A 12,257-nucleotide genomic window follows, 5' to 3' on the forward strand; every position below is an offset into this window, starting at 1 on the left:
CCAGCACTCAGCCCAGGATCTTGGCTTTGATTCTCTGTAAACACAGTAAAGGCAAGACTCACCCTTCCTTGCCCATTCATAACCAAGTGCCCATGAGTCCCAGGGTGGGGTTCAAGTCCCAGGCAGGTGATGGGACAGCACACATATCTCTCAGTGTGCCTCCAGCTTTGGTCTAGAGCAGAGAGTGGTTTGGCATTGCTAGGTCCATGGCATTGTTGTTTCTTTGTGTGCACATGACAACATGAAGCAGAGGTTTGCTGCCATCTCAGAGAGGGCAATACTGTTTGCTGGTGGAGAAAGATGATTTGATATGTGCATAGAGCCTGCTCTGAACAAGTGCCACAGACAGCAATACCGTGGCTTCAAAGGGGAGGGAAATTATAAAGCAGGGACAATAGGGTTGATTTTTTAAAATTAGACTTGTTTGAAATCTTCGTTCAAACCAAATGAGATCTGCTTAGCTGCACACACGGAAGAGGCCAGAAGGAAAATAACTGTTCAGCCTCGGTTACTAATCCTGTCTTTAAAAGCATGCATTTTTGTAATGTACATGATTGGAAGGCAGGTGAGGCTAAGACTGCTTCATCAGGGCATCCTTGCCTGCTGAACTGGGAAAAGAAGAGACCTAGTAGACAGGACAGTACCCTCAGTCCCCGGGGAGGAGGCAAGTCCATCAGTGGTGACAGATGAGTCCCAGGTCACTGTGCTGGGCACATCCTGGTGACAGTAGACTCAGTCTCAGCCATGCCAGTGTTATAGTGCCTTTGTCTGCCAAGTCACAGAGAAAATTCATGCTTTTTCTTTCTGTCTTAGTTGGGTCCGCTTGGAAGGCTTGGAAGGCACCCAACCAAGCCAGACTCTGTGTCCTCCAGCAGGGGGCAGCACTACATAAGATTATTGTTTGAGATGGCCAGATTTCCACTATTATTACTAAGTATTATTACAGATTACAGTATTTCCCGTAGGTGGCTGCTTTGTACAGAGGTTATTTGTTTATTTGTTCTTAGAGGCACAGGTTGGACATCCCAGAAGAGCCCCGAGCCCTAACTAGTTAAAAGCTCATGGTGCTAATATTGCATGCTGTGTTTTTGTCTGCCCCTCTGGTGTGGGTCCCCAGGACTGTGTAATCTGTCTCTGTGTATATGGATGTCCAGTGTGGCTTTGGGACCTTCCCTTTCATTTGACTCTTCTCTACTGCACTCAAATAAAATGTATATTATATATGACCTCATTATAGACCTTTACAGGGGGAAAATTTGCTTAAAGAAAAATGCCTTTGGAAACATATTTAAGCAGATCTTGACACTTTACTAGGAAAACAACATCATTCCCAAGCAGCTCACCTTAATACGGGTGTCCAGGACCAAAAGTTCTTAAGCGTGAATATGATATGTTGGAGAAATGTCTCATTGGTTAAGATCTCATACTACTTTTGTTGAGGACATGTTCAGTTCCCAACACCCATGTCTAGCAACTCCAGCTCCAGGAGTTCCAATACCTAAGGTCTCTACAAACACCTATACTCATGGGCACATATCAGATAGAGATATGTAACTAAAAATGATCAGATATTTAAAACATGATGACCAAGCTTTCAGTAATTATTTAATCAGTTTAACATACAGTAACCTCCTTCTCCCTTGTCTCAGCTTTGTGACGTTCCAGGGTATTTATGCTTCTGTAGACATCACTGACTGTAAGCTACCTTTCAATAAACTGATTTTGTACTGTAGCTGAGAATAATCCTTGGCTTTCTTTGGGCAACCCAGATCCAAGCCATCTTACATTTACAGTCAGAGTTAACTTGAAGAAATCTTTCAGTTCATCTCTCTGATGATTCTGTGCCCATGTTAGTTAAAAATTCTCACAAAGTAAAATGCTGGGGCCACATGAATTGGGATGAGCACACATGGCTTGCATGACATTTGTTTTCTTCTTGAGGCATGGGCTCATATATCGAAGGCTGACCTCACACTCACTTTATTGCTAATGATAACTTTGAATTTCTGATCATCTACTTCTGCCCAAAAGTGCTTGAATTATAGACATGTAACATCACATTGGTACATGCTGGGAACAAACTCAGGCCTTTTGTCATGCTAGGCAAGGACTCTACCAACTGGGCTACATTCCAGACCATGCTTGACGTTATCTCTTAGAGACTTACTCTGTGTGTGTGTGTGTGTGTGTGTGTGTGTGTGTGTGTGTGTGTGTGTGTGTGTGTAGCTAGTGTTACATGCAGTCATGACTCACCCCATGTGAGGACTTGGAACTTAGCTTAAAAGCAGCAAGAGTTCTTAAGTGCTGAACCATCCCTCTAGCCCTGCTAGACAGTTTCAATCCAAGGCTAGAAATGCAAGTTCAGTGAACACTTACAAGCACAGCTGTGTTCTGGAGATGCATCGTGACCAGTTCAGATTCAAGACTGAAGGGCTGTGACAGTGATGGCTGAGATGATCAGCTGCCCCAGGCCAGTCATGAACAGTACTCACTCTGGAAATTTCTGGTGTATGTAAATTGTGTTTGGCTCGGTATGGTCGCACATCCCCCCTCCCCCTACTCAGGAGGTGAATTCAGGAGGATCATGAGTTGAAGAGCAGCCTCAGCTACATACCAAGTTTGAGGAGCCTCTGGGCTATGTGAAACCTTATATACCTAATCTCCATTAATCAGTTGTTTCTATCAGAGTATTTTTCATCTTAGTTCCTGGTGTAAAATCAGTAGCATTAGGAAGTTTTTTAGTTTTTGGGTTTTTTTTTTCTACTGTGTTCAACTGGAGAGCATTGGAAGCCATCATTTTAGCTGCTGTGTCCAAACCATAGAGTCTGTCCCAATGCTTTAGGTAGAGCAGAGTTTCTACTGAACTGTGGACATAGGTAGAGAGGCAGGAGCTAACTCATGCCCTTCTACCTGGGCCTTCTGCTGTGCCTCTCCCCTTGCCTCTTCCAGGAAGACGAGTGTTTAGGAACAAGGGTATCTTTCTATCTTCTTAGCAGAGACAAAGAGTTGGAGTTCCTCCTCTCCCTTCTTTTCTCTGTGTCGGGGAAATGGCAGGCTCAGAGGTAGAAGGAACAGGATAGAGGTTCCCCTAGTCCAGTGCCTCTGGTGTGGCCACAAATTGGGCTGAAGTGACAAGTCTGCTTTGGTAGAGATGGAAATGAAGGGGCTTATCAAAAACATCTGGCTAGACAGTGTCAACAAGATATAGGTCAGCCTGGAAGATGTTCCTTTCATCCTCTGGGAGTTATGGGGTACATTGGAATGCTAGGGCTGGCATTTCCTAAGGCTCCATCATCCCTCTTTCTCTGAGCCTCACCTCCTGAGTTCCTTCGTACACAGTGATTTCCAGCACATTTCCCTGCATTTGTTTCTGCTCTAAGAAATAAGAGCTAAGCCAGATATGGTGGTCCAGCACTTGGAAGGCAGAGGCAGTCGATCAGGAATTCAGGGTCATCCTCTGCTACAGAGTGAGTGTGAAAGCATCTTGAGCTACAAGACCCTGTGAAAACAGCCAGATCATTCCATGGACAGCTTAATGAGAAAGTAGGCAACCAGTCACATCTCTGAAATGTTTAGAGCCCGCCCCCTCTTTCTGCTGGGAGCCTAGATCATTGATGCTCACAACATCTGACTTTCCTACGAAGCTATTTATAAAAATATCTGTGTTTAGCGGCTGAAGAGATGGGCTCTGCTGTTAAGCACACCGGCTCCTCTTGCAGAGCAAGAGTTTCCAGGGTCCACATCGAGATTGATAAGCAAACTCTGTAACTCCAGTTCTAGGGTATCTGTCACCCTCTTCTGACCACTGCAGGCACCATGCATTCCTACCAATAAATCTGAAAAAAATCATTGAAACGACTGCATTTGGTCATCAGCTGCCACTTTAAATATATCTGGCAATAAAATAAGTTAGACATCGATTGACTAACAGTGAAACAGACGTGATAGGCAAGTCTCACTGTAGACGAGGTTGATTGGAGTTCACACTGGGTGTGTGTCTGTGTGTGAGTGTGTGTGTGTGTGTGTGTGTGTGTGTTTTCACACACTGTGAACACAGTGTGCACACATGTTGTTGATAAATTGTGGGGTTTGGAGTTACCACTGAAATTTCTAGGCTTTTGTCACTAAGAGCAAGGCATTGGACCAGGGACACATAGGATATTGGTAGAAAGTAAGGAATGTTTTCTTCTCTTATTAAGGAAGAAAAGTTAGAGCCAATCTTGGAGTCAGATCAAAGGCTCAAAGTATGGGTCATGGGGGTTGTGCATCTTTATAAATCATTTACACAGATCCTACCTTTCCTCACATGCCTATGGTATGGGATTTTCTCAGATATGTTCTAATTGTTATATGTATCCTTTGGTTGAGAAAATGGGGGTTCCACGATTTTTCTGTCCTTGATTGTAATCTCTCCACATTACGCTTCTGCTCCTTGATCCTGAGTCCATAGACTATTTAACTTTTGATTGTATTATTTGGGAAGACGTTTAAAACTGCCAAAGTATAACAATTATGTCAGTATATCTTTGACTTTCCCCCATGCTTCTGTTATCTCACAGCTGTGACTGGAAGATTAGGAAGGATGGCCACTAATGTGTCAAATTCCTAGAGCAGGATCTTCCTGTCACTCTTAGGTTTAGTTAGACTGTCTGTAGTGAGGCTCAGATATCCTACTATTTAATTTGTAGTTCCCACACTCAGAAGAGATTGGCATATTAAAGTACATAACCTTAACAGTCCTCAGAGAAAGCCAAAGCTGTGCACAATTTAAAGTGACAAAGTCCAATTTTATTCAGGGTAGTATAACAAAAGAGACCCAGGTACTGAGCTGGCCTGTGTTCTAAACACACGAGAGATACATGGGGATGTATAGTCAAGAAACATGGAGCTCATGGTTGATACCAACATGGGTGAATTTTAGTAACCCCTACCTTGAAAGCTTCCTGCTGAAGGCAGGCAAGCATGCACAGATATCAAGGGTGTGGATAGAAACATTTCTGTAAGATAGGGAGGGGGTGATTGTGTATATGTGGGTTCTTGCTAAACTGCCTTGGCGACTGCTAAATCTTGAGTGAACAAAGATGTACACACAAAGCACACAGGCCAAGGAGAAGGTTCAAAGTCTAACTAAAGTTCGATTTGTGTAAGAATCTGTGTCAGATACCCGACTGTATGCAATGTAATTGGACAGGGCTACAAAGGGTATTGTAGCTGGACCCAGAATTTTTCAAGAATCTCTCTTTCTCTAAAGAAATATAAGGTTGGGCCCCAAAGATATCTGAGGATAGCCCTGCTGTCATCTCAGTGAAACTTTACTCATCCTTTTTAATCCTATGACCTCCAGCAGATGATAGGACAACAGTTCATTGTACATACTGACCATGAACAAAATAAAACCAAAACCAAAAACAAGGAGAAGTATATTCTGAGGCAACTCTGAGTGAATACTGCATAGGAGTACAGATTCGGGTTTTCCAGAATTAAAGACTCTATTGGGGAAGAGGTTGGCATGAGGTCTTATAGCCATAGAACAAAAGATAATAAATCAATACACAAATACAGGGGAAAGAACATTTGGTGGGCAGCCTACAGCACAGCAGGAAAATGTCCCGCTGATGATATTCTTCTTTTCCGCATTACTGAAAAGCCAGTCGTTGGCTGGGTTCAACAATACATTTCAAATGTTTTATATAACAGGCACAAAGATCCTAGATCAGCTACAAAGGTTGGTAATAAGTTTAAAGACCCCAAAGATAGTACAAGATAATTTTGGCTTCCGATGATTCATCCCCTGTGTAGTGGTCAAGTACTCCTCAGTCACTTTGAGCAGTCTTCAACACAGATGTCGTTTTTTCAGTGAACCTGCACTTACATTAGAAACAAGAGACTTGGTGCTTTTAGAAGCAGAGTCACTGGGAGAAGCTGCACAGGGCCCGCCCCTCTGCACTGGTCCCGCCTTCTTCCTCTCATTGGCTGAGATTCTCAGCGCGTCACTCCGGCGACCAGGTTGTGCCCGCCCTCCCAGCAGAGATGGAATCAAAGCGCAGGAAAAGGCGCCTGTGTGCAGGTATAGAGATCTAGTCTGGGTCAGGGCTATGGAAGGTGTGGAAACCCTGTTTCCTTGGTTACCTGAGAGGGCGGAGTAACAGCTCTGGTTGACCAGGCAGGTTAGGCAGGTCGGGATTCCCTTGCCAGGGTGATAATCCACCTCGGACCACATAGCTGAGGTAAAGAAGGGAGCAGGCTGCTTTAGAGGATCAGGGTCTCGACCTCAGCAGGTCATGGGGGGAAGGTGGAGGGCTACTCTGCGGGGTTGTACCGCGCCAGGGGAAAGGTTGGTGGCCAGTGCTTGTCCTGCCCGGGTTCACTGAACTTGAGCCATGCATGGTTGCTTACTGAGGCGGTCCCTTGCCCCAAGGGCTCTGGCAGTGGGGCGGACCCCATGCAAACTTTACTAAGCAGGGCGCTGGTGCGGCAGGCCAGAGCCCTCAGGAGTCTCTTCACCCGAGGTAGTGCTCAACTGGAAGTTCCCTACCCTCAGCCTACCTGGTCCTTCCCAGCAGGTGATTGAGGGAACTGACAGGTTGAGGGTGTCTCACTTTGAGCCTTGGGCCCATCTCATTCTCACTCAGGTGCTCCAAGTTCCTGCTCTCCTTTCCCTGCCTGTGACACCTGCTACTGCACTCCACACACCACCCTTCCTGGTTCATGCTCATCTCTGGAGAGGTGGCTGAGATGCTAATATTATAGGGAAATAAACCAGGGAGATTTCCTGTGCCACCTGAAGCCAACATTCATGAAGGGTTGGAGCTCAGGCAGTCAAGAAAAGTGTCTTTTTCCAATCCTGAGAGAGACAAACAAAACAGCAAATCATTCTTCTCTCTGGCTCTGTCTCTATCTGTCTCTCTGTCTCTCTCTCTCTCTGCTCTCTCTCTCTCTCTCTCTCCCTCTCTCTCTCTCTCTCTCTCTCTCTCTCTCACACACACACACACACACACACACACACACACACACACACACACACACCACAAGACAGACAGACAGAGATCTGCTCTTGCTTGATAGATGTGTGAGAAAAAAATTGTTGGTTCGTGTTGAATGCCATTTATGTTGAATTCTGGCCAGTATTTCTTTAAGCATCAAATTCATTTTCCATTTACTCCAGGGTTTGTTTAACAGACTGGTAAGGCACAGTGATTTGTGTCTTTTCTTCCTGAAGGCCCTTGGATGTTCTACCCTTATGTTAACTTCCACATCTAGTAACCTTATACTAATCCACACCTAGTAATCTTATAGTAATAAAGATGTTGTTATGTAGTTAATTGGTAGGCGGTGTCTGTATGTAAAGAGCTTTGCAGGTAACTTTTCTGTTGCTCTTTGCTGTCATCCACATTTTTACTAATACATACAGACATTGAGAGACTTTGTGAGAGGACATGAGGGAGATGGGTTTCTCTGATTTAGTTTCCATTAAGATACTTCCTAAACTATAACTTTCATATACAGCATATGTATTTAATAAAGATCTGTTAAGTATCTATTGTGCAAGAGACGCTTTTCAAAAGCAGGTGAATATCACCTCTTGGGACAGCTGTCTTCCAGAAGAAATTCAGATCATAAATAAATAGAATATGCCCTTGTCAGATGATGTTAAAGAACTTAAGAGAAAATGCAGGGAGAAGGCAGAGCCAGAAATGGGTTTCAATATGACTACATGTCTTCTATACTTTTCAAATATATTTTATGCATGCGAGTGTGTGTGTGTGTTTGTGTGTGTGTGTGTTTGTGTGTGTGTGTGTGTGTGTCTGTGTGTGTATACCTGGTTGTGAGCATTGTTCGCATGCACAGTCTAGAGGAGGAGTTCGGGTGTCCTGCTCTATCATTATCCTGCTTAGTGCTTTGAGATGGTGTCTGAACTTGAAGCTAGGTTGGCATGCCAGCACCAATATTTCGTCTGCAGCTCTCAAGGCTTTGGTTTAGATGCACATATGTAGTCAGATGTGCTTTTTATGGAGATTTAAACTCGGGTTTATGTTTGCCTAGCAAACACCCTTATACACTGACCTAGTTCCCTTAAGGCTGATTGTATATGATTTCTTTTTTTCCGAATTTGCTCCTTTTTTATTTATTTTCATTATTCATTTTAATTTTTATTGGGTATTTTTATTTACATTTCTCTTTTTCTTTTCTTTTCTATTTTTTTAAAATGTATTTACATTTCAAATGTTATTCCCTTTCGTGGTTTCCTATCCATAACCCCCATCCCATTCACCCTCCCAGTTCTTTTATAATTTTTTTCCTCCCCAAACATCTCCCTTTCCTGTCTCCCCGCCCTGAAATTCCACTACAGTGAGAGGTCCAGACTTGGCAGGACAAAGGGTTTCTCCTCCCATTGGTACCCAACAAGGCCATGCTCTGCTACATGAAGCGGGAGGCATGGGTCTGTTCATGTGTACTCTGTGGGTAGTGGATTAGTCCCTAGGAGCTCTGGTTGATTAGAATTGTTGTTCTTTTGGGGTTTTTGTTTTATGATGGAACATCTTTTGGGAATACGGCCAGGACAGGTATAGCAGGGTCCTCAGACAGTCCAATTTTCAATTTTCTGAAGAACCTCCAGAGGGATTTCCAGAGAGGTTGTACCAGTTTGCAATCCACCAAACAAAGGAGGAGTATTCCTCTTTCCCCACATCCTCTCCACCATCTTCTGTCACCTGAGTTTTTATCTTAGTCATTCTGACTTGTGTGAGATGGATTCTCAGTGTTGTTTCAATTTGCATTCTCTGAATAACTCCAGGTGTACGCTCAACATTTCTTTAGGTGTTTCTCCGACATTCAATATTCCTCAGCTGAGAATTCTTTGTTTAGCTCTGTACCCCGTTTTTTTCATAGGGTTATCTGACTCACTGGAGTCTAACTTCTTGCGTTCTTTGTATATTTTGGATATTAGCCCTCTATCAGATATAGGATTGTTAAAGATCTTTTCCCACTCTGTTGGTTAAAGTCACACCATGGCATTATATATTATTTGGGACTAATATGAAGGGTATCATTTCCCTAATTTCTTTCTCAGCCTGTTTATCCTTTGAATAGAGGATGGCTACTGATTTGTTTGAGTTAATTTTATATCGAGCCACTTTGCTCTTTGTCAGGCTTAGTAGTTCTCTGGTTCAACTTCTGTGGTCACTTAAGTATTCTATCATATCATCTGCGAATAGTGATATTTTGACTTCTTCCTTTCCACTTTGTATCTCTTTGACCTTCATTTGTTGTCTGATTACTCTGGCTAAGACTTCAAGAACTATATTCAATAAGCAGCAAGAAATTGGGCAACTTTGTCTACTCCCTGATTTTAATGGGCCTGTTTCATTTCATTTTTCTATCCATGTAGTTTGATGTTGGCTACTGTTTGCTGTATATTGCTTTTACTACGTTTAGGTACCGACCTTTATACCAGGACTTTTATTATGAAGGGGTGTTGAATTTTGTCCATTGCTTTCTCAGCATCTAATGAAATGATCATGTGGTTTTTATCTTTGAGGTTTTTTTATAAAGTGAATTCTGTTAATGGACTTCCATATATTGAACCATCCCTCTCTTCCTGGGGTGAAGTCTACTTGATCATGACGGTTGTTCATTTTTATGTATTCTTTGATCCTGTTGCGAAAATTTTATTGAGTATTTTTGCATTGATATTCAAAAGGGAATTTGGTCTGTAGTTCTCTTTATTTGTTGGGTCTTTCTGTGGTTTCAGTAAAGTAATTGTGACTTCATAGAAGGCATTTGGTAGTGCTTTCTCCATTTCTATTTTGTAGAATGGTTTGGAGAGCATTGGTATGAGGTCTTCTATTAATGTCTGATAGAATTCTGCATTAAACCCATCTTGTGGTGGGCTATTTTTGATTCGCAGACTTTTAATAACTGGTTCTAATTCTTTAGGAGTTATGAGGCAATTTCAGTGGTTTATCTGTTCCTTGTTTATCTTTGGTACTTGGTATTTGTCTAGAAAACTGTCCATTTCCTCCAGATTTTTAAGTTTTGTTAAATTTGGCCTTTCTTAATAGGACCTGATGATTTTTTTCATTTCCTCAGATTCTGTTGTTATGTCTCCTCTTTTATTTCTGATTTTGTTTATTTGGACACACTCTCTGTGCCCTCAGGTTAGTCTGTCTAAGGGTTTATCTATCTTATTGATTTTCTCAGAGAACCAGCTCTTGGTTTTGTTGGTTCTTTGTATAGACATTTTTGTTTCTACTTGGTTGATTTCAGCCCTGAGAATGATTATATCCTACCTTCTACTGCTCTTGTTTGCAGTTGCCTTGTTTTGATCTGGAGATTTTAGGTGTGCTGTCAAGCTGCTGATTTGCGCTCTCTCCTGTTGTTTGCTTTTTTCAGGCAGTCACACCTATGAGATTTCCTCTTCACACAGCTTCCATTGTGTCCCATCAGTTTGGGAATGTTGTAACTTCATTTTCATTAAACTCTAAGGAGTGTTCTAATTTCTTTCTTTATTCCTTCCTTGACTAAGGTATATGTGTGTAGAACATTGTTCAACTTCCATGTATATGTGGGTGTTCTTTCATTATTGTTGTTATTGAAGATCAGCCTTAGTCTGTGGAATATGATGGATTGCATGCGATTATTTCTATCTTCCTGTATATGTTGAGGTGTGTTTTATGACCCGTCATATGGTCAGTTTTTGAGAAGATACCATGAGGTGCTGAAAAGGAGGTGACTCCGGAGTCTGACTCCTTGGTCCCTGGTTTCCGACAGGGCTCCTGTCAGGACTGTGAATGGTGTCCAAGGATATAGCAGTGTCTTAGTCCCACAAGACAGGCAGGCTAAGAAGAGAGAACCTTTCTTATTCCAAAGTCTTTATGTAGGTCTCCAGCAGAAGGTGTCTGGAACTTGCTTTGTCCCAGATGACCTTGAACTCTGAGATCGCCAAGCCTTAGTCTCCTGGAATTCATAGGCACTATGCCCCAAGATCTCCATGCCAAGATACAGGTCAAATACTTCTATCTCCCAGCCTTAAGATCAGTATCAAAGGTGAACCTTTCAATTCTGAATTGTAGTTCATTCCGGATATAGTCAAGTTGACAACTAGGAATAGCCACAATAGATATGTATGCACTTATTTGTGTGGATGTGTGCATGTTGTGTGTCCATATAGAGACTATTTTGTTGGGCTTCACATTTTGAAGAGTATTAAAAGTTTTGACTGTCCACTTTCATCATATTGAATTTCATTGTCTTCATTGTAATGTGTTGTAGTGTTCCCTGGTCATACTTGCACCTCATCTTGTGAGGTCCGAAATGAAGCTCTTCAGGGTCTCTCCAATGAGACTCATGGAAACAGTGATCTATACAGTAGCAAGAGTAATTTAATCTGGCATGCCTGGGTCTTCCCAGTTCAAAGGAGATGACCCTGAGCAGTCTCTGATAGGGAGTTATATACCTTGAAAACTATTGGACAGAATTCAAACATTGGTAACTAGGCAGGGTACTAATGATGGGGTGAAGTGACATTCAAGCTGACTCGTGATCAGTGGACCATTGTGGACTTTCCAGCGGGCACAGTGGGGAGTCAAGGAGAGGTCTGTGGAGTTACAGGTGGGTTTGTCTGACAGTCTGGCTTATAGATGCTCAGGAAACTAACTACTCCTTGGAAGGGAGGGGTCTGTGTGCATGGAGGTTTGTGGGGAAACTTTCCCACTGGCCTTGGATCGACCCAAATATGACTCTTCATTCCCCCATTGTCTGTTAGTACAGCTTCCTTCTTGAAGCTTACAGTCCTCCAGCTTGTATTTTGCCTCCCTATTTGCAGCTACACCTAGTGTGTCTTAAGATCATTAACTGGACTATATTCACTTAGCAAGGGTCCAGCTAGTGGACCTTCATTACGGGAAATTAAGACACACAGTCCATATAGACATATACTTAGCAGGGACAATAGACTCAGGACTGAGACTGAGTCAACATTGACTTGAGGGGGTTGGTGTGCGTTTGAACCTCTATTTTCCTACAGCTAGAGCCAGGTAGTCTTCCTCAGTGGAGGAGCAGGTCTGGCATGGTTGTAGTGCACCCATGTGGTGACTGTGTTCAACAGATGATGAAATGTCCTTTTCACCTTGGTTTAGGCTCAGCTTGGTGAAATCTTAACTTGTGAGGTTCTGGAACCAGGCCTGCTTCATAGAGGGTACATTATTTAGGCCAAACATATTCATGAGCCTATTGGGGAGCTCTGACCTTAAGTATAA

Source organism: Rattus norvegicus, chromosome 17, assembly GCF_036323735.1.
Source record: "Rattus norvegicus strain BN/NHsdMcwi chromosome 17, GRCr8, whole genome shotgun sequence".
Classification (NCBI taxonomy): Eukaryota; Metazoa; Chordata; class Mammalia; order Rodentia; family Muridae; genus Rattus; species Rattus norvegicus.